Genomic DNA, 4,834 nt, shown 5'->3' on the forward strand with positions numbered 1-4,834 from the left:
ATGGGTTAAGCTTCACAGTTGCCAGCCTAGAAAAGGGAAAAGCCTATGTGTGTAGTAACTGCTTTGCCTGGGAAACACTAGGTGTAATAGTTCATGTGTAACCACCAAAGGTCCAGGATCCAATACCCATGGAGAGCTTGAGAGAGAGAGAAAGAGAGAAAGAGTCTATTTGCATCCCATTTGCTGAAAGTATCACAAATTTTCTCACTAAGGTAGATTTTTTCCTTGCCATTCATTGCTAATGGAAGCTCCCCATTCAGCCTACACAAACCAGAATATTGCCTTCTGGTCACATAGTTACAGATTTTGCAGCAGATTATAAGGCTTTTGAACTTTGTCTGTAACCCTACTTCACCCAGACATATCAACTATCAGTCAGTTTATGTATAGGTCTGCATATGTAGTAAGAGAATAATATTATAGCTGAGATCCTCTGTGAGTCTAAGGAAACAAAATTCTCATGATAATATTAATTCTGACTTAAAAGCAATATTTGGAGATGGCTTCTTTCCCTGTATGAATTGTACTATGGACACTCCTTAGCCATCACATTTGCATTGTTTTCGTGTTTGGGATATTACCAGTCTGTTGGGCTGGCATTAAAATTCTGTTTATGAGGAAAGAGAATCAGACAAAAACAACCTCCAAATTACCATAGAAACATCTCTCTTAAGCTTGATTTCAACCCAAGAAAGTATAAAGAATACTAGCATACGTATTTAAAACGTAGGTGTATGTCTGTGTATTTGTTGGGACTGAGCTTTCTCTTTGTCAGTAGCCATCTGATACATAAATGGCTTTGTTTACAGCAAAATACTGGCATAAATAAATAGGAATATTGAACCAGAACAATTGCCTTTAGCAGCCAGTGCTGTAAATCATACACAAGCTGTCATCATGAGTTGAAACACGTCTGCATATTTAGTACCATGTTTAGCTTGCCTAATCAGAACAATATGTAAACCGTTAATGCAGAGGAGGGCTTGCCAAGCCAAAAATTATTTACAAGTTACAGTTTGTGTTTCTGGAAATTTTCAACAAAAAGTGGAGAGGAGAGGAGAGGAGAGGAGAGGAGAGGAGAGGAGAGGAGAGGAGAGGAGAGGAGAGGAGAGGAGAGGAGAGGAGAGGGAAAGGGAAAGGAAAGGGAAAGGGAAAGGGAAAGGGAAAGGGAAAGGGAAAGGGAAAGGGAAAGGGAAAGGGAAAGGGAAAGGGAAAGGGAAAGGGAAAGGGAAAGGGAAAGGGAAAGGGAAAGGGAAAGGGAAAGGGAAAGGGAAGGGAAAGGGAAGGGAAAGGGAAGGGAAAGGGAAGGGAAAGGGAAGGGAAAGGGAAGGGAAAGGGAAGGGAAAGGGAAGGGAAAGGAAGGAAGGGAAGGGAAGGGAAGGGAAGGGAAGGGAAGGGAAGGGAAGGGAAGGGAAGGGAAGGGAAGGGAAGGGAAGGGAAGGGAAGGAAGAAGGGAAGGGAAGGGAAGGGAAGGGAAGGGAAGGGAAGGGAAGGAAGGAAAGGAAAGGAAAGGAAAGGAAAGGAAAGGAAAGGAAAGGAAAGGAAAGGAAAGGAAAGGAAAGGAAAGGAAAGGAAAGGAAAGGAAAGGAAAGGAAAGGAAAAGGAAAGGAAAGGAAAGGAAAGGAAAGGAAAGGAAAGGAAAGGAAAGGAAAGGAAAGGAAAGGAAAGGAAAGGAAAGGAAAGGAAAGGAAAGGAAAGGAAAGGAAAGGAAAGGAAAGGAAAAGGAAAAGTTTGTTGTTAAATAAGGAAAAATACATTGGTTTTAGTAATCAAGCAAACACGGTATGTTTTCCTTGACGATGCAATAGTGTGGGCCAAACCCCCAGTTGATATAAATCATAACAGTCAGTGAAGCTGTACAGATTTATACCAGCTATAATTCTGCCTGTTAAATTTTTACTTTCTGTTAAATTCAGAGGAATATAAACAAATAATTTAAAGCCACGTATATTTTTCAGCTTAGGACGAGCAACATGCATTCCTCTGTACAGCCACCCAGGTCAACCAGAGGAGAGCAGCTTTTGGGCTTCAGATTGGTTTGCCTGGTGTTGGAGCTTGGAGAGAAGTGCAAGGAAGGGAGATAAAACTTTCCCACTGCCATCAGCTGGCACAAGGACCAGGCATTCATCACTATGCATAATAATATGATCAAGTACACACTTTCCACTGTTATGCGACCTGAAGAATATTTCAATAACCACTCTCATTTTCATATGATAAATCTTCGTCTATTTTTATGGACTATAAAGAGCACAGAATTGTAGTACAGATTCCTGCTTTGAGTATTTGCTGTTTACAAATCAGATTTTCTTTTGTTTCTGAGCATGCTATTCCAGCAGAGAATCCTTTGTAAATGCCTAATTGCTTTGTAGGCCACACACTATTTGATCTTGGTGGTCTATGAAGAACAATAAAAGTAGACTTACAATAGCCTTCTTTAAATCATGCTTGGCACTTGACCATGAACATGCATGTATTCTGAGGTTTCCATTTATTAAAAATCCAGCACTTTTTATTGAGCAAATTAATGGTTCAAAATCACAATGAAATACCACTATTACAGCTGATCTTACCTAGAAAAATATGGCACTAAACCTAATGAAAATGAACTGTTCTCTCTCCATTTTACATACGTTGCTGACATCCATATGTGGCGTTACAAAAACTGTCTTTGGCCTTTTTAGAAAAATCTTAATGTGTATTTAAATGAAAACATAAGTGGGCTACAATTCTCTGAAGTACTTTATTCAATTAACTCTTTTTTTTCTTTCCTCAGTAGAAAGATTTGAATTATTTTATATTGTTTTCCTGCCTGAAAGTCTCTAGTGTGATTACTATGATGATGCCATTTGTGCCACTCTGGGTACATTTACATCGTATTTTTCATTTATAACTCCTTGATTCAGATTTTTATGATGAAACCATTAGGAGTCCAGTCCTGTAAAAAAGACTTAGACTCAGGTCCTGGAAAAACACGTATACATATGCTTAACTTGACTGCTGAGAGTAGTCCTGGCAGAGAAGTTAAGCGTGTCTGTAAATGCAATACTGTGGCTTTCTCTGTTTCAGTAGACCTGCTAGCTGCAATAGGACAACTCAGCGCATAAAATTAAGGTTGGGCATATTGTGTAGAGCCAAGGCTGAAGTCTTCTCTGGGATGAAAGTATAAGATCTTAGTTCAAATGCAGCTGATCTTAAGAAAAAAATGGAAGCAAATTGTTTCAGCTGTTATTATGTCACAGAAATGAAAGATATAGGAATATTGTGATATTAGATGTCTTTTTTAGGTTGTAAAACTTAAAAATATATTTTTAAATTAAATTTTGCAGGTCATTAGTCTTTAAAAGGCAGAGAACTGTTGAGGGCTATTTTGAAAATGCCAGGTAACTAATATTTTTTCTAACTGGTCATTCATACACACATACACCTACAACCTAATTTTAAAAATGATAAATTTCATAACTGCTCACAAATTGTTCTGTATATGCAGCAGCCAAATAGACATGAAATGCTGAAACAAATTTAATGGAGCAGTTGTAGTCTATTGGGGTTAAAAAATCTCCTGTCTACAAGAATTTAAATATGCATTTAAATAATAGCCCATAATAATTCAAAGAACTCCTATGCTGTATAGAGGAAATAGAATAGTTGATAACAGAAAGTCAGCCAAGTTATCGTAAAGATATTTGGAGAACCCTGTAACATGGGGGTTCACAGGGCAGGGAATGATGCTGCAGAGGGCAGCGGCCCTTACTTACCCAGACTGTCCACTTGGCTTACAGCGGAGGCCATTCAGCGGCCAGATTTTGCACCTCTCTCTCACATTTCTCTGTTCATTCAAGCAATGAGTCCTATTAAAACCAAAGGGAGTCCTTGGAAGAATAGTGTTTCTTGCCTGTGGGCAATGAGTTCTTGCTTTGACTCCAAGAAAGTGAGATGTAGCAACATTGCACTGCCCAGCTATGGTAAAGGGTTTTGGCAAACCGGCATATAGTTTTGGCAAATGAGACATGCTGAAAGGCATCCACTCCAGTAGACCACTTCCAAATTAGCACATGCTTTGTCATCTCTGTTTACCGAACAAATGTAGCAAACATGGGGTCATAATCCTTGCCAGCATTTTGGGGGGTGTTTTTTGTATGTTAACAGTCCCATTTGCTCATATTTTCTCCTTCTTGGTATACTATGTTATTCAATGACATCTGTGAGCTTTTGTGTATTTTCCATACTCACACATTCAAGTCCTGAGCTTGCTAATGAGCACTCACACAAGTATCTCCTTGATTACAAAGGCAGTAGTCACAACTGTAAAGTTATTCATGAGTTTAAACTCATGAAAAATTGTGCCTGTAGGATTAGTGACTTAATTTAATTTCCTTTTTTTGTTGTTTGTTTAATATTTAAAATTGATTTAAGTAGTTTTTGTTATTATGATTAAATACAGGTGAAGAGGAGCATTTTTGGATACTTATCTTCCTTTCATCTTTATTAAAGTTTTTCTTTTATTGAACTGGAAAAATATTAAACTTTTCACCTTAGACAGCAGGTTGAAGTATGACAGTGTAATCCAGATGGGAAACACAGGAAGACTTGGATAAAAGGAAATGAACTGCAAAGGGGCTCAAGCTGACGAAGTTGACAATGCTGTAATACTACCTTCAACTCAGTCTCGAGCTGTTTGTTTTCGCAATGAACACAAGTTTCCATTATAACATTTGCCTGTATGAAAAACTATGGCAAGATTTTGGTTTCCATGGTGACACTTCTCTTTTTCATACATATTTATCATTAAAAAGCAGGAAGCCCACCCTTTTCTGTCTGAGAATGTTACTTT

The sequence above is a fragment of the Pelecanus crispus genome, chromosome 1 (genome assembly GCF_030463565.1).
Source record: "Pelecanus crispus isolate bPelCri1 chromosome 1, bPelCri1.pri, whole genome shotgun sequence".
NCBI lineage: Eukaryota > Metazoa > Chordata > Aves > Pelecaniformes > Pelecanidae > Pelecanus > Pelecanus crispus.